We start from the raw sequence: 23,287 nt of genomic DNA on the forward strand, positions 1-23,287 counted from the left end.
ACCTAACTCCCCTCTGAACTCAGGAAAGTGGGCAGCTGTGTACATTCCTGTGTACAATTCTCCAGGGTGTGCAGAGCCGTGGTTTGGTTCTGTTTTCTTCAAATGCTGGGGAAGATCAACACCCTTCTTTGTGTCTCCAATTCGGTGGGCTGTTCCTTGCTGCTTGCACTGCTTGCTTAGGAAAAACCCCTTTACAACAAACCCTCAGGAGAATGTCCTAAATCTCTAGTCACATTTGAAAGTTTGAAACAGGGAAGCAGATATGAGGGCTGCACAGGAATGTACTACTCTCTAGGGTCCCTGTCAATCCCGCCTTCCTTTCCATTAACTAGAAATGCTTATTATTTAGGATAAACAACAAATGGGGCATAATGTAACCCCCTCTGCTTTTGAGAAAGGATTTCTTGCCTACTGAGCATTCTGTGCCCAATAACATCTTCAGTGAGATGAGGGTGAAAAGACTCACAAATATGTCCTGTGTCCTGGGGGAAGGAGGTGTACCATGTCATTTTATTGCTGTGCACGATACATCCTAGGGGTTGTCAAGCTTCCCAAATTACATGAGATATTATTCTAGCAAAGAATACGTGGAACAAATTGGATTATTTAATTTATTCTAAAAAAGTTTTAGTACAGGTTTCAAATATTTACAAAAGTAGAGAGACGAGTATATAATGCTCTCATGTATGAGCTTCAGCAATTACTGATGAATGGGTAACCTTATTTCATCTCTATTGCGTTTTACTTCCCATACCCTGCCCCAGATTATTCTGAGACAACTCTCAGATTTCCATCATTTTAACTGTAAATATCTCAGTCTGTTTGTATAGAATAAAAAAGACTTGTTCTGATAATTATAACCGCAATACAACTTTCACACCTAAAAATATTAACAGTAATTCCTTAATAACATCAAACATCCAGTTAGTGTTCACATTTCCTCAATTGTCATATGAATGCTTTTGAAATTTTTAAATAGTTTAAATATGGATCCAAAACTGATCCAGGCATTGTGATTGGCTAGTATATCTTTTATATTTCTTTTAATTTACATTTTCCCTCTCTCTGTGCATTTTTCTTGCATTTTTTTTACTCTTTTGGTTGTTGATGTTATTATTTATGTTGTTTTTGTTGAAGAAACTGCATTTTTTTTGTCCTGGAGAGTTTCCAACAGTCTGGATTTTGTGATTATACTTGCGTGGTGCCATTTAACATGCTCATTTGTCCCCTGCCTTTTCATGTGTTGGTCATCAGACCCGGACGCTTGGTCAGGTTCAGGTCTGATGGGTTTTGGCGAGACTGCTTCAGAGGTGATGCTGCCGGGGAGCCTGTAATGCCTCATTGTCTCCCTTTGTGGGATGTTGGCAGCTGTTGGGGATCATGCCGACATCTCCTACTTCACAGGAGGTTACAACGGGGATATTCTAATCCATCCCGCTTCCTTCATTTGTTAGCTGGCATCTTTCCATAAACACAAATCTTTGTTTATCAACTCTGTGGTTACACGGAGAAACCACACATAAAGAAAAGGCAAAAATGAGAACTATCTTTATACACTATATGGAGTGATCTCCAGGAGATATTTAAGAGATCAAAAAAAAAAACAGTAATGTGTATAGTATGCTACCATTAACCTTCAAAAAAATGGAAGTGGTATATATATCCATATATAGTATGTGTGTGTGTTCATTTCCTTATATTAAAAAGAGAACTCCAACTATCTTCATGTCTGCCTCTTCCTTAATATTCTGTCTTGAAAACCATTATCTAAACCAGTTTTGTCTTCCTTCCTGGTCCAAATAGTGGATTAGGTAGGACCACCAATTTTATCTTTTTCCATTTCCATATGTTGGGTACATTTCTGAAGTTTTGATTCTATGATTGGATTTTTTAAAAAATTTCCACGGAGATAAGACAAATTGCAATAAATCTGAGTCCTTATTACAATGAAGTTGATTATTCAAAGGAGGAAAAATAAATCAAACATGCTCCAAGATGCCATCCAGAGTCTGGAGCTAACAACACAGCAATGTACGTTTAACTAACACAGAATTGCCCCACAGTGACATCACTGGTACAAAAGAAGTCTGGAGCTTGGAGGAAAAACTCTGTGAATGGTGTTTATGGCTCATGGGCCGGAAGGATGCTAGGATGCTGTGGTGGCTCTTATCTTTTGGGATCCTCTATACAATACTTAGCAGGGGTGCCCTGGAATGAGTTGAGTTGTAAGAGTTTTCTGCGCTTCTGTTCCCTTTTATGAAACCAAAATACCACCTGCCCAGGGCATCCTTTGATCAACTCTAGTGACCATGCTTCAGGCAGTAGAGTCAAAAGTTACTATTTTACAAAATTTTGGTAATGGCTATTAGTATATTACCTATCCCGGCAAGATAATCCAACCACTTTGGAATAATTAATCTAGGGACAAAGGAAGCTTATGTGAGAAGTGGAACAGGCACCTGACTAAAAGAAGGAGAGTGGCTGCAGGTGTCTTGTCCTTTCTGTTGGTTAAGAACGCGTTACCGGCTCACAACCACCACGTTCCACAGAGGAACTCTGTAGGATTATTGGGTAACATTTCAGCATTGTTGCTGCTGGCCACTTACTCTAAATGCAAATTCTATAAATGCTCATATTCCTTCTCTTTAATACAGAAGACAAATAATTTATCTCATACACTACTATAGTCACCTCTCATCTCTTCCTCATAAATTTTCTTAAAATGATAAATTTATTTTTAATTATCCTTTCAGTTACTTTTGTAACCATACATAATATAGATATAAATCTCTGTATCTTGTCTTCTTGATAGTTTGGGAGAGTATTAATTTCTAGGTTTGAAATTCTGTACTCTCGATCAGAGTTTATCTATTGTGCTGGAAACAGATGGTCCAGCCAAACTGGACCATTGAGGAAAGTTGGATTAAGAGATGTTACAAGATGTGGCAAGATTTACGGAAACTAAAGGGATAGTGGCGTACCCCAGGGCGAGAAAGAGCAGGGAGCTATTTCCACTTGAGGCCCCAAGAGAAGGTAGATGAACAGAGAAGGTTTCCTGATAGGAGCAGCCGTCTTGAGTCGAGACCCAGCCCGCACACAGTTATCTGGCAGGGCGCATGCTGCGCGGCTCCATTGCTTGACCGCCTCCTCCTCTCAGTCTTCTGCTGCGCCTCTCCTCGTTAGCACCCAACTGAAAGCCAGAGGTCCCGGGAGGGAGCGCAGAGAGGTTGGCCCCTGGGGGCACAGGCCGTTGCGTCTCTGCCTTCTTGTGCCTAGTAGCTCCAACGAAAGATCTCTTTGTCAGTCTGAATTTTTTGGTTCATTCCTGGAAGTTTGATTGACTTCTCTTGACACTTGGTGTTTTGCAGTTTGGTGGGGATAAGTCTATATGCAGATAATTTTTTATTCATCTTACCAAGAAATCAGTGGACACTTTAAATCTGAAAACTCCACACAGCCTTCAGTTCCAGGAAACGGTCTCCTTCTCTTACTTGCATCTTCTCTAATCACTTCCATTCTCTCTTCCTAGAACAATTGGTTTTCTAGGCTTCTTAAAATGCTTTTTCTTTTCCATCTCTTTGCTTTTTGCTCTGTATGTTGGGACATTTGCTGACTATTTAGACTTTAATTACATTTTTTATTTTGGTCATCATACTTTTAGTTCCCAATGATTCGTTCTTGTTTTCATATTATTTCTTTTATAGAATAACTTGTTCCTTTTTTTTTTTTTTAATAAATATGACGTCTTCTTGAATTTCTCTGAGGAAATTATTTAAAAAGTCATTTTACTTTTTTATCTTTATTGAGCATAGCTGACAAATAAGAATTGTGCATATTTTAGGTGTACAACACGATGGTTTGATATATGTGTATTATTGTATATTGTTGATATATGTATGTATTATTGGGTGAAATGATTACCAAAATCAAGATAATTTGCACATCCATCATCTCACATAGTTTTTCTTTCTGCCTAGTTTTTTGGTGTAGAGAGAACACTTAAGGTCTAAATTTGTTTTCCCTCAGTTTGCTCTGTCTCCTCTGGGGCCACATGTTTCATGGATCATGAGAGACAGGAACCTGCACAGGTTAAGAACCCGTGTGTGAACTTTACTAGTTTTTTTGACCTGGGACTAGTTACCTGGCCTTTGTGCCTTGGTTTCCTCGTTTGTAAAAAACCAACTCCAAGAGTGAATTTGAGGATTATATGAATTAATATCTGAAAAATCTTCAGAAAAGTGCCTGGCACCAAGTGCTCGGTGAGCGTTAGGCAGAACATCTCTTCTTCCTGGTGTCTCTCTGTGCTGCTGTTTACCCTTGAGTGGCTGGGGGTTATTAATTGTCCAAAATGATTTGTAAATAGACGACTATGGGTTTTCTGTATTATTTCTGGTGTTTCCCCTCAAGAAGGTTGGTTGTGAGCTCTGGGTAGATGGGTACACCTTGTCCACTGGCAAGATTTACCTGGGGGGTGGGGGTGGGCAGGCCTGGAGGCTGTTCGGACCTCGTGCTACCAGCCCGTAGGAGGGGGTGCAAGAGGATTCTGCTCAGCAGGGCCAGCTGCCACTTAGAAGCAGATAACTCAATCTCTTGGTGTAAACCCCCTTGTTATATGTGTGTGTTTTGGGGAAGAAAACTTTTTTATCCATTCACCAGGTATTTCTTCAGGTAAATATTTCTATTTTGGCCCGTTCTTTTTCAAATCTCTGTACCCACCGATTCTGGAATGGCTTTTTTCGTTTATCCCCCAAAAGAGGGCTCCTCCCCTGCCAGAGCCTTCTCCAGTGTCAGCTGCGAGCAGAACACCATCCACACTCGATATCTCAGAAATTCTTCACAACTCTCCCTCCTCCGACATGCCCCTTCTCCCAAGCCCTTGCAGGAATTCGTTGCCTTCTGCACCTCTGCTCTTTTCTAGAGGAGGAAAGAGTAAACACAGCCCGTCCACCAGCTGAACCAGACGCCTCAGACTCAGCCCACAGATTCTGCTGTTTAGGGACACTTGGAGTTTTGCTCTCTGTGAACGCGGGACTATTTGTGGGTGTACACAGCTTCCTGGCAGGGCTGTGGGGCCCCTGCACACCCGGGCTGCAGACACGGTGTCACTGCTCGCTGGTCGTCCGCTCGCCCTCCTCTGCGTCACGGCCCCACGGGCAGGAGCATCTTCCTGTAACCACGGCCCCTGAGTCGTGCCTGCCGTGTGCTCAGCGTTCTCTCTGGCCCCCGTGTGTCCACCTGTCCTCCGCCTCACCACACAACGCAGAGATGTGACACAGATTAGAGGTTAATACTGAGCAAGGACGGTGGAGTTTTAAAAACCCGGGGCCAAAGAAAATGTCCCACAGAGTAGTGGGGTAGCATAGCTAATGCGCGTGCCATGGGGCGGTCACTCCCAGCCCCTGTGCCTGCACAGTCATGAACACTGGGCTGCATAGGCCCCTGGCCCCTGGGAGGCCACAGGAAATGGTGAGCACATTAGAAACATCTATTTTTTGTAAATAACATGTTCTTGAAAACATGCATAGAAGGCATCTGGAAATAAATGATGGTGTTCCACTTTTGGTGGTCGTGGTGGCTGGCGGTTGTGTGTTTCATTGCCGGAGATTGAAAAATACTGTAATCTATCTAAATATGCTCTGCCTCTTAGGCACAATACATTTAGAACATTGCATTTAATCTTGTCCTTTTCCTTTGTAATTCAACCATATTTGAAAGTCCGTTTGAGATGGATATTCATACCATCTGAGAAATGACCACACTTGATCAATTCTATCTTGGCCTTAATTATATTACATTTATGGGACAATAGTTTTCTTACTAGTATCAGCAATTTCATTTTCCTCTTCTAATTTCCTTTTTTAAAGCATAAAATAACAACCACATAAAGAGTTGCGTAAACACTGTGGTTTACACAATGGAACTCTTGGGAGCCGGCGCTACTCCACCCAGCGTGCCAAATGCCTGTCGACTGGATTCAGATTGTTAAAGCTTCAATTCCGTCAATAAATAATTTATGAAAATCAGACATATGGAAGTTAGAGAAGCCTATAGTCACAAAATTTGCATTTTTTCCAAAAGAAAACGTCACTCTTGGGGTTCAGCTTAAGACAATGAACAATCTAGGCCTCAGAGTTCTGTATTTTGGAAGGTAGGACAGCCCCAAACACACACATTTTAACACACACACACTCTCACACACCATTGTTGTGTAGTTTAGAATATAAGCATAGGTGTACATGTTTTCACCATAATTTTTATTCACCTGGATGAGTTAATATATAAAACAAAATATCCTGTGATAAGTAATAATATGTTCTCACCCTAAATATAATTATTATTATTTAAATTCCTGCTTTCTTCATGCAGGTCCTACTCATGTATGAAAGAAGTTAACAGTAGGGTTCACTTTTCAAAATGGTGTTCCTCTGTTTCAGTTTTGGTAGAAACCCCAAGAAAACAGTACCAGTTATTTCCGCACTCCCCAGCGAGTGTGAGAGCACCTGTTTTAGCTAGGGTGGCACTCGCCACTTCAACAAATAAATCCCTACATCCTAGGACTTAACAAAATAGAGCTTTCGTCTCGTCCACCTAGTGGTCTGATGTAGCTTTCCTCCACCCACGCTCCTTCCGGCTGGGTCTCCACCATCCTCTGGGTCTCGGAACCCTCTGCCTCCTCTCAGAGGGAAGGGGAGAGGAGCCACGGAGAGGGCACATACACTCCTTACACACCCAGTCCTGTCAGTGATGTTCATTCCTTCTGCTTCCATCCCATTGGTGAGACTCCATCAGATGGCTTGACCTAGGAGCAAGGGAGACTGGGAAATGTGGCCCCTCTGGGCACTTTCCAGAAACAACTCTACGCAGTGAAAGGGAAGCTAGAACTTTGGTGGCCAGCCAGCCATTCCCCATCCCACCCAAAAGGACTTACAGAGGGAGGAGCAAGAACCAGCTGGAAACGTCCCCCTGAGATGAGAACGTGTGGGAAAGGCAAATGAGAGGGTCTTGTGACTCCTTTGGGCTAGCCAACGCCCCTCCATCCTACACACCATATCACCCAAGCCCAAATATTACATTTGAAAAACTTAAAAAATCTGAATTTTATGTCTGTCCATAAACCATTTCCTAACTTCTAACGTCTCTGGCTTCAGTTCCAGTGTCCGCACAATGAGGGCAATATTGTCAACCACACAGCAGTGCTGTGAAGATAAAAGACATAGCAAATATTAAAGAACTTTCTAAATTGTGGAGTGCTGTGCGTGCATCTGAAGTTAATGACAAACTGTCAGCCCTCACGGCCCTTCGTCCCTCTCTGCCGTTTGCAAGTGGGCCCTGGTTACCATTCTGTGTGATGTAAGTGAAACTCTTCTCATTTTCTTAGTATCTTGACTACAGGGGAAAATTATAGTCATTAATGCACACTATTAAATTATGTCAAACACTAGACTCAACGTTTCTGCTGAATACCAAATAGGTTTGGGTTAAAGAGAAAACCTGACATAGATTTAGCGTTGCATTTGGGATTCTCTCTCCAGCCTGCTGTCTGCTCTGCCTCATCTTCCCCAGGGTGGTATCATATGTGGACACGCTTGGAAGGGAATGGGGGTAAACAATGGGAAGGTGACTGGGTCAACTACAGAGCGCAGCCTCGTACCTGGCAGTGTCACACTATGGACTCTAGTCAGGCGCGTCGGATCCCAGACCAGCCGTGGAAAGAATCACGTGTCCTCTTGCAGTGCGTCCTGGATATACCAGGTCTCTCGTGGGCACCCTCGGATCTAACTTCAGGCCAACTTTGAAACCCCCGAAGGTGAGCCTCCTTCACAAAGCAGTAGCGGGCCACGTGTTCACTGAACATTTCACAGGGAGACCCAGAAGAGTGTCTATATCACTTACCACGGCTCGGACAACTTCATAGCCCACCCCGTAGGCACTGCTGCCACCATCACTCCCGTCTTCCTGCTACCCACCCAGCTGCCACGAACTTCCCCCTGGCCCCACCCCCATCCCCATGTTCTCCGTTACCTTATTTTTCGTTTCTTTCTCTTTCTCACGTAGAGCAATTCAGCTCCGTCCAGCTCCTCCACTCCAGCGTCTCCTTCATCATCACCTGCTCAGTGAAGGGCCCTCCACGACACAGTTCCCCTTCCTAGGGAGGCAGCTGGGGACCGTAACACACATTTGCATGGGTTTCCTTTCTCTTTACTACACTGTACGTGGCACAGTGTGCGGCACTGGGACCCAGCGATGATTAAGGACCAGGCCTTGTCCACAAAGTTCTCTGCCTCTCCTGGGTACAGCAGCCAGCTTTCCGTCATGGCTTAATTTTTCGTCATGTTTTTAAGATTCATCTTTATTTGTGCTCATAAAAGAATCCATCCACGGAGTTGGCCTGGTGGTGCAGTGGTTAAGTCCACACATTCTGCTTCAGTGGCCCGGGGTTTGCTGGTTCGGATCCTGGGTGCGAACATAAGCACTGCTTAGCAAGCCATGCTGTGGCAGGTGTCCCACATATAAAGTGGAGGAAGGTGGGCACGGATGTTAGCTCAGGGCCAGTCTTCCTCAGTAAAAAGAGGAGGATTGGCAGTTGTTAGCTCAGGGCTAATCTTCCTCAAAAAAAAAAAATGTCCATCCATGAACACTGGCTTTATCATCTGCATTTGTCAGCAGAGGACTCAGAACCTGTGAGATGTGACTCCTATAATGTCACACAGTGATCTCGGGCAGAAGAGAACCCAACAACCCCTCATGTTTTAAGAAAAATGTTTTTGCTTCTGCAAAAGAAAATTCACAGGTCATCCAAGAGAATTCCAAATGGCAAACAAGACAGAGAAGTTTTTGTCACCAAACAGCCCTTTCTCCTTGCTGGAGGCATCTGGAACTCGGGGAGGAAGTCAGGTGTCCCCCTGCCCTGCAGCAAGACAGGCAAATGCCCCCCGGGGCCTCAGGGCAAGGAAGACAGCAGGACTTTCCCAACGCATCTGGCCTTCCCCACAGCCTCCCCCACAACCAGCCCCAGCTCCTGGGAAAAATAAACTTTTGCTCTGAGTCTGGAATTTGGAGCCAGTTGTGGCGGAGGGAGGAAGGAGCCAGGCTTCCGAACGCCCAGCTGAGGCCCTGGGCCCGCTTCGCACCTGCCGGGTGCCTCTTCCCTTCTGGCAGAGCTGCTGACCGGCGCTGAACGGGGCCATCCGTCCCGGCGGTGGTGCAGCTTGAATCAACGCCCTGCCCCATGGCTGGACTCAGCAGAGCAGCTCCCGCTGCGATAGAGAGGGTCCAGGTTCCGTTGCTCTTTCATTTCTTGGCGGCTTCCCTCCCCCGCACCCCCACCCCCAGCCTAATACATCCCATGACAGCATCGGAGTGTCGGCCCGCGGGACTTTGCTCCTGCCGGGTGCCCTCTTGCCCATCTCCACAACCAGGGGACAGTTTCCAGTTGGGGTCTTGGAAGGGCCAGAGACACGGGGCCACCAGGCTGTCCTGTGGGAGCGGGAGGAGGGTAAGGCCTTCGTCCTGACTCAGACAGAGGCTTCATCGCAGCCTTCCCGACCTCCAGGGACTCTCCTCCCTCATTTTTTAGTGCAGATTCCTGTAAATTCAAGACAGTAGTTGAACGGTTTGTGCCAAGTAGTCAGTTAATGGAAGCTTCAGTCCCTCTCTTCCAATATTGAGATATCTCACCCTCCCAGCCCTGAGTTTCTCAGCCGTAGCACTGTGGATATTTTAATTCTCTTTCTTTGTTCACAAAAAAATGCACATATTTAATGTATACCTATTTTTAAAAAAGACTTTTTTTTTTTTAAGAGCAGGTTTAGGTTCACAGCAAAATTGAGAGGAAGGTACAGAGATTTCCTATATGCCCCCTGCCCCGACTTGTGCACAGCCTGCGCCATCATCAACACCCCCCCATCCGATGGTACCTTGATGAGCCTACACGGACACATCACCCAGAGTCCACAGTTTACCCGAGGCTTCTCTCTTGTTGGTGTGTATTCTACAGGTCTGGACAGATGCATAATGATATGTATCCACCATTATGAGATCACACAGAATACTGCCCTGAACACCCTCTGGGCTCCACCCATTCCTCCTCCCCCAGCCCCACCCCTGGCAACTACTCATCTTTTACTATCTCTGTAGTTTTGCATATTGTCATATTGTCGGAATCATACAGTATGTAGCCTTTTCAGATTGGCTTCTTTCACTAAGTAACAATGCATTTACAGTTCCTCCATGTTTTTTCATGGCCTGATAGCTCATTTCTTTTTAGAGCTGAATAATATTCCATTGTCTGGATGTGCCACAGTTTGTCTATTCACCTGCTGAAGGACATCTTGGTTACTTCTGGGTTTTAGCAATTATGAAAAAAGCTGCTATAAACATCTGTGTGCCCATTTTTGTGTGGATGTGTTTTCACTTCCTTTGGGTAAATAACAAGGAGCACAATTGCTGGATCGTATGGTAACTGTGTTTAGTTTTGTAAGAAACTAACAAATTGCCTTCTCAGGCAGCTGTACCATTTTGTCCATCTACCAGCAATGAATGAGAGTTTCTGCTCCTCCGCATCTTTGCCAGTACTTGGTGTTGTCAGTGTTCCAGATTTCGGCCACTCTAATAGGAGCATAGTGGCATTAATGTATACATCTTGATGAGTTTGAACGTACGCATGTGCATTATACCATCACCACAACCAAGATACTAAACATATCCATTACCTCCAAAATTCCCCTGTGTTCTTTTGTAGTCTTTCTGTGTGATAAGTACACTTAACATGAGCTCTAGCCTCTCAACACATGTTAAAGCGTACAATACTATGTTGTTAGCTATGGGCATTGTGTTAGGCGCAGATCTCTGGAAGTTATGCATCTTTGAAAACTGAAACTTTAAACCCATTGAGCAACAACTGCTCGTTTCCCTTCCCTAGCCCCTGGCAGCCACCCTGCTGTTCTCTGCTTCTATGAGCTTGACAGCCTCAGATGTCTGAATTCCACATGGATGGAATCACGCAGTATTGTCTGTCTGTGACTGGCTTATTTCACTGAGCATAATGTCCTCTAGGTTCATCCAAGATGTTGCAAATGGTAGGATTTTGTTCTTTTTTAAGGCTGAATAATATTCCTTCATATATACCACATTTTCTCTATCCATTCATCTGTTAATGGGCATTTGAATTGTCTCTATATTTTGGCTATTGTGAATAACATAATGAACACGGGGGTGAAAATGTCTCTTCAAGGTCCTGGTTTCAATTCTTTTGGATATTTACCAGGAAGTGGGATGGTGGGATGATATGGTAGTTCTGTTTTTTGAGGAACCTCTGTACTGTTTTCCATAGCAGCTGCACCATTCTACATTCCCACTAAAAATATATGAATTCTAATTTCTCCACATCCTTGTCAACAATTATCTTTTGTTTTTGTGATAATAACCATCCTGATGTTACTGCCTACAAACAGAGGCTCCTTATCCGCCACATAAGAGGGGCCAAATAAAAACTGGAACGCCAGGCTTATGGCAAGGAAAGAGTTTTTATTTCGGATGATGTCAGCTGGAAGATGAGAGTGAGCCCTCAAATTTGTCTCGTTTCATCTTGTCTCCCCGAAAGGAGGGAGGCGAAGGGTTTTCAAGGTTTGTGAGGAATGTGGCTGCTTGTGGATGGCGGGCGGAGTCAGTGGCCTTGCTGGTCAGAGCTTTCCCACCAGCCTGCGTTCGGCCTTGGGAGGCTGTTTGCAGGAAGGAGGAGGAGATGACAAGGAATCCAGGCGGCTGTCCTTGGCTGTCCATCTGCATGGTGGACAGTGCATTGTGGAGCCAGGGAGCTGGGGAGTAAGCAGGGAAAGAGTGCTTTGGTTTTAGCCCCACATATGCTGGGTTTAATGTGGGGGAACTGATCTCAGGGCCAGCATCACTAACAGGTGTGAGAAGATATTTCCCTGTGGTTTTGATCTGCATTTCCCTGATGATTAGTGATGCTGAGCATGTTATCACATACCTTGTGGCCATTTGTATGTCTTCTTTGGGCTCTCTAATTCTTTATTGTGGGGCTGTGATGTGCATCGTAGGGTAGTTAACAGCATCCCTGGACCCCACCCTCTAAATGGCAGCAGCATACCCCACACTCTTCACAGTTGTGACTGTCAAAAATGCCTCTAGATATTGCCAAATATCCCCTCGGTAAAGTCTCCTCCGGGAGAAGGAGACCTGACTTTGATGGTCATTTACTGACCTGTCGAGACCATGTTCCTTTGCTTTGTCTCTAGTATCGCATCAGCAGCAGCAGCAACATCCTCACCACCGCTTTCATCATCACCATCATCGTTCTCATCATCACCAGCAGCAGCAGCATCTTCATTAGCCATCATCACTTACACTTTATTCATGATGACCGAGTGTCTCATTAACGGGCTTTACTCACCCCCAGGTGCCTGGCATGTTTTAGAAAATGTGTACGGACTAACCCAAGATTTCTCACAGCCCAAAGAGGTAGGTACTATTTTATCCCCATTTTAAACATGAAAAATCTTGTGGTCCAGGAGTTTAAGTAGCTTTTCTTAATGAGGCAGAACACAGCCACACACCTGTCTGACATAAGTGGAGCTTTTATTCGCTATGCTACTGTGCCATATGCTTCTCTTCTGTCCCATTATCTGCATCTCCTCTAGCTCCTGGCAAAGGTCAGGCACAAACTTGGCATTCAAATAAATCTTTGTAAAGAACAAGAAACCAATCACTCAGCTTAACTCAAATTAATTTGCACCTTGTCTGTTGAGGCATTAAAGAATTGCTTTGCAACACAGGACTAAACCTGGAATTCTGGCTCAAACCCTGACCATCTGTGAGCTTAAACAAGCCACTTGACCTTTCCAAGCCCCCGACACTTGATTTGTAAATGAGCTAATACACGTAAAGAGATAAGAACCACACCTGGATACAGTTAGCACTCAGTAAAAGCAGGCTGCTGCTGTTAGTGATGGATGCTCTCAAGACCCAAATTCTTTGTGTACTCCTGTCCCTCATCAACTCAGGGTAAATTTACATCCTTCTCTTCGTTCTCTGCTGTGTGTGCTCAGGAGAGATGAGAACCAAGGTGTTGTGGGTCAGACAGGAAGATGACTGGCTTCATCTCTGAACTTCTGTCCTGAGAAATGGCAGCCTGTCATGGAGAACAAAGCTGGTGTCGGAGGCCCTCCAGTCCAGTCCTAGCTCTGCAACGGAGCAGCTCCCTCTCAGAGCCCTGGCTTCTCCATATGCGTGTTAGTCTAGATGACCTCAAAGCTCCTGGATCAGCATGTTATGCAATGGACAATTTGTACTGCCTGTTATTACAATGTATATACTGGGGGCGTCTGTTTCAGCTTTGGGTGAGTTCCTTCTACTGTGCTGCCTGGGGCTGGCTATATATATGTTTCTCTCTCTCTCTCTCTCTTTTCCTCTTAACTGCAACAAACTCCTCCCAGAGCTGTGATCCCCACTGTAGCTCTGTCAAGCGTGCTTTTCTTAGCCAGGTAAGCAGGGCATGCAGTTAGAATTCACAAACAGCTCACGCGATTTCATGAACACATCTGAGGAGCTGATTAGCTGGACGTGTTTTTAAATAGGTGTCCCTTTCACCAGTACCTGAAGATTGATCCTGCTGAGAAAAAGGGGCTGAACTGCAGGTCAATAGCTCTTTCTGTGAACGTTCTGACTTTAATTAGTTGTCCTCGCAAAGTCCTGGATTAGAGCTGAGGGACAAGTGATAAGGAATTAGTGAAAAGGCAGACAGTAGGGGAGAGGTGAGCCACGTCGAGATGCTAGGACTGCAGGGAGCAGAAGGATCTGGGAAACGCTCTGAGAGGAAACGTCAGCGTCCTGGGTGGCAGCAAAGGGGAGATTGTCTGTCTGTCTGTCAGTCTGTCTGGCTCTACATTTCTCCATCTCACAGCACTGCCTTTTCCTCAGTGAAGCTGGAAGCAGCTCGCATCGCCGCCTTCGATTATCAGGCACGGGGTGGAGACAGCCTAGGCTTTGCCGTCACACACACGTGCTTCCTGTCCCAGGTCACCCCTCGCTCGCTTCTGCTTGCTTCTCAGGTAAATGGGGATGTGGGTGCTTGCCTCGTAAGGGAGCTGTTCAGCTCTCTTCCTAGCAGGGCTGTGGCTGGGTGAGGGGGGAGGCTGAGCGACATCCCAGAGCCACAGGGAAGCCCACACCCGTATGCTGCCTCGTCTCGTCTCTGAGCTCCCTGCACAGCGTGCCTCCCCGCTGGGGCAGGGCTGCGGTCAACGCGGGCGGCCCTCTCCTACGTTGGCGTGATTTGCACCTCTTGCTTTTCCACCCCTTTCCCTTCCATTCCTTCAGGGAGAGTTAGTTGGGTGATAAAGTGGTAGGAGTAGGAGTCTTTGAAGTCAGACAGCCACAGTCAAGTTCTGCCTGCTTTCGAGGAGCTGGTGGGAGACAGACATTAAAACATAAGCACACAAGGAAAAGCATGTTTAGGAAATTTGTGAGTGCTGTGCAGGAAAATTAGAGAATTTGTTAGCAGTAATAGGGTAGACTGGAAGGTCAGGAAAGCTTGCTCTGAGAGAGTGACCTTCAAGCAAAGACTAGATGGGAGTAACCAGGGCAAGGATGGCAGAGGTGGGCAGTAGAGAAGGGTTCCAAGGACGGGGGAGAGCACTGCAAGGCCCCACGTGGGGAAGAGGTTAGTGGTTAGCTTGTGAAGGTGCCAGCGAGCTTGCCAAGCTGGAGAGGAGGGAGTGGAAGAGGTGAGGCTGGGGACCAAGGGAAGGGGGTGGACATGGGGGTTTTATAGAGTCGGTGAGAAGCTGGCGCCTTATCTAAGCTGTAAGGAGAAGCTGTTCAAGGGTATACTTGGGCATGGTGACATCGTGCTCTGGCTCCCCTTGTAAATGTCATCACTCTAGTTGCTGCATAAATGACAAGGCAGCTGGTTTTACGTTCCACCTCCCCAGGCCTTTTCTCTATAGACACATGTGGCTATAGACTATGTGGCTATTCTGGCCGCAGAGGAGCCTTTGCTGTGCCCCTCGGCCGAGGCCGCTCTTCCGCAGACGAGGAAGTGAGTAATGACTTGGTGTCTGTGTGATTTCCAGTGGGCTCTTTTCTGAACATGCGTGCTCCGTGATCATTCCGACTCCCCAGCCCCTGCCTGGAATTTCTCCCTGTCGCCTGGCCACACGTGTCTTCATCTCCAATAAAGGCTGTGCTGCTTCTGACAGTCCTAGCTGGGGTCCTCATATTCAGGTCCCACGCCAGAATGTGGACAGCTGGTCACGGTACATGTAAACTCCGTATCACAATCCTTGGTGAGCCTATTTCTCCCCCAAATGGTCTTCTCTGTGCCCAGAGAGAAGTGAAGGATGCAGACTGACGTGCTGAGCATGTGGGGTCAGCCAGGGCACAGGGCCGAGGTGGCTGAGTGGGAGATCTGACGAACGGCCTGCTGAGTGATGCTGCTGGTTAGCTGTCAGCCTCAGCACCATCAGCTGTAGCCGACCAGCCTCTCCCAAACACAGTAGGGCTGTTCATACAGTAAAAGTGGGCAGGCCTGAAGGAAGTGTTGGTACGTGGACAGTGTCATTCTCACGAGACAATCCACAGTGATGGAGGGTCTTCCTGTCCATGAGTTGCCTTCCTTAAATGCCAGCGCCTTTCAAGAAAGCAGCAGGTGCCCAGCACTGCGTGGTGCCGGCTTGGATGGTGCCTGGAGAGTCTTCAGAGCCTGCCTGTTCCTACAGGACCATGTGACAGGTTCAGGGGATGCCCTTGGTGGGGGGTGGCATGGGTGTGGAGACTCTGTCAGCATTAACTCTTCTGTTCTGCCCATGTGGTCCTTGGTCCCTCCCTCTAAGACCGCCCCGCCCCCACCCCCCTGCTCCTCTCTGTCAGGCCCCTCCTCTCACTGCACGCCCACGTCACATGCATACCCACTTTAGTTTGTTTGAAGGCTTGGTTCTGGACTGATTATCGACCCTGCATGGGAATATACTTATAGTATAAGTTCTTCAGACTTTAGAAACTCAAAAGTTCTGGTTCCTACAAATCAAGACTCTTGGTTTCTAAAGATTACTTGAGGCTCAAAAGCCCAAATTGCCTGATTTTGCTCTGGTGCGTCGAGGCGCCCCTTCCCTGTGGAGGGCCCGGGCTGCCTGCCCATGGGTGCAGAGCACTTGCAGGACCTGTGCAAATGTGGGGGTGGGAGGGGAACCGTGGTGGCTGAGGCTTCAGAACATGGTCCTCATCGGCTATCAAAGCTTTCTATCTTAGATGGACTCTGGGTTTAACACTGAGGCCCCCCTCCCATGAGATCTTTTAAACTTTCCGACTAAAGAACCATCTGAAAAATCTACGAGACAGCAGCTCGGGTGGAGTCAAGTACGCCCTCTGTTTGTCACCACTGGTACCAAGGCTTACAGCTGTGATGGCTCAGTCATCATTCCAACCACTTATTGAGAAACATTTTGTTTAAGTAGAGACAAACCGTCCACTGCTGTTAGCCAGCAGGTGGAAAGTTCAAAGCTGCTGGTGTTTCACACGCTCTCGTGGATGCGTCTCAGACCGCTGGCTGCTCAGTTTGTCTCGGTTGCTAAGAAAGATGGCTTTTCCCATACAGTGCTACTTCAAATAAACAGAGTGAGGACCATTGATTGGGTCCAATGCACGCAGGTATATGCACCTTGAAGGTGGAGAGCAGGTCTGATTCCTCATCATTTTATCTCTGGCGCCTGCTGCATGGCCTGGGACATCCAGAGTGTGCAGTGACATCAGGGGATGTGCTGGCGCCCTTCCTAACGGTGGCAGTAAGTGCAGAGTGACAGTCAGGGGACGTGCCGGTGCCCTTCCTGGCAGTGGCGGCGAGTGCAGAGTAGCTGAAGGGAGGGCCCTCGGCCTTGCAGTCAGAAGCCCAGTTTCTAGTTCATTTTCTGTCTTAGCCTGTTACGTGAACTTTGGGAAATAATTCTCTCACCCTGGTCTCAATTTCCCTCTCTGAACTAACCCATTTTTAAGCCCTAAGTGATCTTCCATTTCTCACATTCTGTTACTCCCTGCCAGTCGGAACGCTGGCCCCTTGGGTGACTCAGGTGAAATGCATTGGCATTTGTTAGACATCCTGTGTGCTTGGCTCTGCGCTAGAGAACAGACAGACATAATCCGTGCCCTACAGAGCTTGCTGCCCAGTGAGGGCACAGACGTCAGGCGGACAATCACAACAAAGAGGCGGAATGTCTCAGCTGTGACTTCGGCTTTAATGGAGGTGTGTGAGCAAAGGGGACTTCAGGGGACGGACAGCGTGTGCAAAGACACTTTGGCAGGAGAGGTCATGGTGAATTGGAGGGACTGGAATGGAAAGTGATGAGAGGTGAGTCTAGAGAGCAAGGTTGGGGACCTATGGGCCTTGTAAGGAGTTCTGTAATGTGATCAGTGGTGACAGAGTAATATATAACACATAGCCACAGCAGACGGGAGAGTGATAGCCACCTGGGGGATCAGGAAAAGGTCTGTGGACAGGGAATCTGGGTCTTAAAGGATGTTTTGTTCCTCTCTCAGCCGAGTGTAGTGAACAGCATATGCGTGGTAGAGGAAAGGGCATGGTCGGAACAGTTCCTGCGTCTGGCAGGCTAAGAGTGGGCCTAGGAGGTGAAGCTGTAGAGGGAGGGAGGCAGTTGGGCCTAGGTCACAACAATTTTCTAAATCAAGCTAGGGTAATCTCGAAGAAAACATGCACCAGCTTCTTGAAAGAGCACCCAGCCAGTGACTGGTTGGGAGAAGCATGGAATTAAGGTCCAAGGGCTTGTCCAATGACCTCCCTTTGAGAGGAGACTAAGGCACCTTCCAGACATCCTCTGATTCTCTAATGAGATTTATAGACTCAGCTATCCTGGCTTTGGAAACTTGATAAACAATGAGTAGCGTGTCAGCTGTGGTGTTCATGTGCCATGATGTGCCTGAGCTCCGGAGAAACAAAGAAGAGAAGGTGACACCAAGTTTAGAGATCAGATCCTGTGTTACTTCCTGAGGCTGCTGTCATGGATTACGATGTTGGCTTAAAATAACAGAAATTTATTCTCTCACAGTTCTGGAGATCAGACGTCCACAATTAAAGAGCTGGCAGGGCCACAACCTCTCCGAGAGCTCTAGGGGACACTCTGTTCCTCCAGATTCTGGCGGCTCCAGCCATTCCTTGGCTCATGGCAGCATCGCTGCAGTTTCTGCGTGCATTTTCACGTGGCCTTCACCTCTTCTCTGTTTCTCTTCTCTGTGTGTCTCTTACAAAGGACGTTCATCCTCGGATTTAGGGCCCACCAGTCAATCCAAGATGATCTACTTATCTTGAGATCTTTAACTGAGTGACGTCTGCAAGGCCTTTCTTCCAAATAAGGTCACACGCATAGGTTCTGGGGATGGGGACGCAGGCATATCCTCTTAGGAACTACCGTTCAACCCACTATACACCACTATCGAAGTTTACCCCCATCACTCTTTCGGCAGTAGGTACTTAGGGTAGTCTTTGAAGACTTTCCAGTGTTTAAATTGTTTTTCAGATGGTTGTCTATGCAAAAACCCCAATAAGAAAGGAGAATTCCCCACGCTGGCAAAACTTGTTACAGAACTCTTGATTCCACTCTATACCCAAGTCCTGGACCAAGTAGACAGGGGAGTAAGGGTCTGTCTGAAGCTGATTTTTATCCAGTCTCAGCACAGAAGTTTGTGCCACCTCTGTAACGACATAAAAGGAGAAGGAGGCAGGAACATGTGCTTACCGGAATCCTGGAGTGCCTTAGCGTCCGCTCCTGAATAGGAGTGTCTCCGTAGGAGCTGGCTGGTTGCTGGGCTTGAGAACATGGAGCCTGACTGCTGAGCTGTTCCTGTGGAGCAGCCCTCCCTGGTTGTCTGATGCCTTTCTCAGCAACACCCTGGTTCCGAGAAATTGCATGAAACCTGAAGTCTGTCTGCCACTGAACAGTTTGTTGGAACCCTCCTAAGAAAAAGTCACTTGAATGTGCCACTCAGTGGAATTCTGTGTAATTCTAGACAAGGAAAATTATTTCAGAAATATGTCCCTGTATTCAACTGTGTAATGAATACAATTATTCTTATCACCCAGCACTTAGGTTGTGAGTGTTCGTGCATGTTAAAGACTGTATTTGTTAAAGGGGCGCGTTAGATATCGCGGCAGCACACCCAGCCATCAGTTCATTTGGCGCCTGCCTTATCTCCTTCCTGCTGCTGAGATTGTGGGAGAAGAAGATAATGAGTTTTTTTAATCATGTCACAAAAGGTAAATAGAAATTTAAGCCACCAAAGAAATTTTTACATTGACACAACTTTTGAAAACGTTTTGCACAAAGAAGTCCATCTACAACCCTCGCAGGAGAGAAGCCTGGGAGACGAACATGCCGAAACTTCTCTTAGACATAGAGCTGGAGTGTTCTTTGTGGTCCATTCACAATGTCATTGTCCTCGCACACTCCTCAGACTCCTCACCCGGGTTTCTTGGGGGCTGAGGAGGCCAAGCTGGATTGCTGAATTTCAAATTAGACAGGATTTGAAAAGAAGTGTTACTTCATTCTGCTGAATAATTTTAAATTACACAGAGTAGTTAAATGCAATGACACTGAAGGGCTGGGCAAAGGCAGCGCCTGCTGAGCCGATTTCAATGAACTGATGAGAAGGAGTATAATTTGCAGCACCGATTTTCACATTATGTGTTAAAACTATATATTTTCTTGTGTAAGTTAAACATACCCCCTGCAATGTTATTTTCTGCTCTCTCTGGAGAGCACACTTTGGTCCAATCAAGGCTGAGTTATTAGTGACTGACCGGATTTTTCACCTGCATAGTTTTATACGTTTCCTAGCTTCCTGAATTCCACAGGTCAGAGGGCACGAACAGTTTACTATGGCTGCTGATTCCCAAATGCACTTAGAATGTAAACTGAGCTCTTTGAATTACCCTTTTCAACCCTTTTCAACCAGGACATTCCAATATATTTTCATGACACGTCTGTATCTGTAGCTATAATTATAGCTATTAAAAAATTAAATTCCTTTCTTTAGAATCTTTCCATCACTGCCAATCCCCAAAGAGTCTCTCGAAGTATCATTCAAGTGTTAAAACATTTTAGGTCCAAGAAAGTGGCTCAGAGCCACAGGGATCCGGTCAGCTGGGGAGCCCGGGCAGAGCGTGCGGTCCTGCCTGCGAGCGGCAGGGCTTCAGACGCCTGCAGTTCTGACCTGCTCCAAACGCAGAGCCGAGTCGGGCAGGTGGCACAGGCAGGAATCTCTTCTTCAAGGTAAAACTTTGCCAAAGGAGGCTCACCAGCTGGAATTGCCAGTCACTTTCTGGCTTCGAGCATCACAGAACCATCCTGATGACCATTTGTGTAACAGAATCTGTGCTGTGGAATAACCAAGATAAAACAGGGCAGATTCAACAAGTGGGTTTCTCATTGTAATTCGCAAGCGCTCGCATGTGACACAGAACGCCTCTCTTCCTCCAGACCCTGCCTCTGTCTGTCTCCCTGATCAAGCGAGGAACATTGCATCCTTCCCTTCCGGTCTATCGAGCCACAGAATGCCTGTCCATCCCGGAACGTTTGCTCACCCCCAAGTCTGGCCCAAATCATTCGGGTCAGGGCTCTCCATTCTAAGTGCTTTCTACTTCCCTTGCTTCCACTTTCTCCCCTTTGTACGATTATCTTAGTTAGATGCCAGAATGAGCTTCCTAAAAAAGCGGGTTTGGGAAGTAGGTCCCCTCTCTTAGAGCTCTTAGTCATCTCCCCATGACTGCAGGGGCACGGCCAGCCTCCTCGTGGTGAGCCAAGTCTTTTCACCATGTGGCCCCAATCTGCTGCGCCAGCCTCTTCTCCATTCTTTCTCCCAACATGTGAGGCCCTTTTTAGAAGAGGTTGGCTGTCTTTGAGCTCCTGCTGAGGAAGGTAAGACATGAATCTGTGACTAGAGCTCCAGTTAGCCCAGCTACCAATAATTAAGCAGTTACCACATTAACCCTGGCAACAGACACGCACAAAGCCCGACACACAAAATTGAGAATTCCCCTTCTCTGTGCAGGCGTGCACTGGTGTCCAGGCAGGTACCAATTACTGAAATGTGCTCCATCCACTACTGCTTTGCATCTTCATGCAGATTCATGTGGTCCTGCAACATGCTGCCCAAGCACAAAATGCTTTCACTTCTCATTATAATTCAGCTCGCTTCTAAGCTGATTCTTTGTGCATTGGAGGGACCATTAAATAAGAATTTCAGAAAGTACGTTTCATGGTACACTACTTCGCCTAGAGGCTAAAGATTGTTAATTGGGAAAAAAAAGATTTACAACCTTTTCTAATAATACGTTTCTGCTTTGTTTTTCTCTAAGTCTTTAATATGCATTCTGATTCTTAAAGAGAGGATGAGGGCCATCAGAGTACGTAAACCTTTCCAAATTCAGTGTTCTTGGAAATTCTTTTTTGTTTTCAGAGCAGCTTTCATGGTGGTTTTCTACAGAACTCATTTTGGAGTTTCCTGTAGGCCTGCGGAAGATTCTCCAGAATTACAACCACAGAGTAAAACTCTGGCCATCAAATGGCATTCTCACGACATTTGCCTTTCTGTTTCCAGCTTTAGTTTTGAAACCGGAGGCCCAGCTTCTGCTGTCTGCCTCAGTCTGTCGGGCTGCGTAATGAAGTCCCGCAGACTGTGGGCTCCAACAACAAATTAGGGTTCTTACAGTTCTGGAGGCTGGAAATTTGAGATCAAGGCCTCGGCAGGGTTGGGTTCTCCTGAGGCCTCTCTGCTTGGCTTGCAGATGGCCATCTTCTCCCTGTGTCCTCACATGGTCTTCCCTTTGTACTGGCTGTGCCCAAATTTCCTCTTCTTCTAAGGACACTAGTCATATTGCATTAGGGCCCACTCTAATGACCTCATTTTAACTTAATTATCGCGTTAAAGACCTTCTCTCCAAATACAGTCACATTCTGAGATTCCGAGTATCAATACTTCAACACATGAATTTTGGGGTATGCCCCATTACACTGTCAGGTCTCACAAGCTTGGTTCGTAGAAGGACAATTCTGAGTGATAAGAATATTGGCCAGATCCATAATATAGAACAGCTGGGCTAGTCGCCTAAGGAGACGGAGAACGCCTCCTGTAATGGTGCAGGATGGACCCACCCTTTGGAAATAAGAAGGATGAGGAGTGGGAGGAAGACATTGGAAGGCAAAGCCTCATCCAGGAGTTGAACCAATCATGGTGTGCTCGGTATCTGGGCAGAGGAAATGCTGTGTGCTCCACATAGATACTCTTATTTAATAATCTAAAACCCCTAGAGGTAGGTACTATTATAATGACCATTTTGCCAATAAGGATATTGAGGTTCAGAGAAGTGTAACAATTTGCCAAAGGTCACACATTAATGTGGTAGACCTGGGGTGTGAAGCCAAGTAGCTTTACTCCAGGCCCACATTGTGAGCATTTCTCAGCCTGCCTAGAATCTTACTAGCTGCATGCCTTTGTGCAAGTCAAATTCCTAGTCCTCGGCATTTCCATCTGCAAAATGGGACTAATGAAACATATTTCCCTTTTTCACTCGGCTACTGAAAGCCTTTCTGCAACCTCAGTTAGAAGAGTCAATGCAACTAAGCGGCCATGAGAGAGATTATGGTGAGCTTCCTGAAAAATTCTTGGACTCTAGGATTTCCCAGGTCTGTGATCAGTTTGTTCTGTCATTTGTTCATTCATTCATTTATTCACTATTCATTCATTCAGTGATCCAATATATACTAGGCACCTTCTTTGTCAATAATAATAGCTAGCATTTGCTAGATTTAATAAGGGTCAAGCCATTTCCCTAATGCTTCCTCATATTTTATCCATTAGATTGCTGCATATTCATTGTGACAGTAATCATGAGAATGAAATAACTCATTTCAAGGGCTGAGTGCACAGTACCCCTCAGGGAGGGGGAAATTGTAGAGAACTCTCCATTTCAGGAGCACCATTTGATAATTGTACGAAAGCCCTTCGAGCCAAGGACGGGCCAGGGTGGGCTGCTATGTGAACAGAACGAGGAATATATAAACAAAATGAAAGATGGAAGAAGAAGGGGGCGGGGGGAGAGAGAGAGGTCACACTAGATTGGTCTGAATAATACTTGAGGAGGAGTTCCTGGGATTGGCATGAGTGAGCTACAGAGAGGTGGAATATCAAAGGACAGGGAGGAGGCCCAGCGAGAGAGCAGAAGGCTGAGTGAGATGGGAAATGGTTACCAGAGTAGAAGGCTGAG

This window comes from Equus quagga, chromosome 13, assembly GCF_021613505.1.
Source record: "Equus quagga isolate Etosha38 chromosome 13, UCLA_HA_Equagga_1.0, whole genome shotgun sequence".
In the NCBI taxonomy this organism is placed as follows: Eukaryota; Metazoa; Chordata; class Mammalia; order Perissodactyla; family Equidae; genus Equus; species Equus quagga.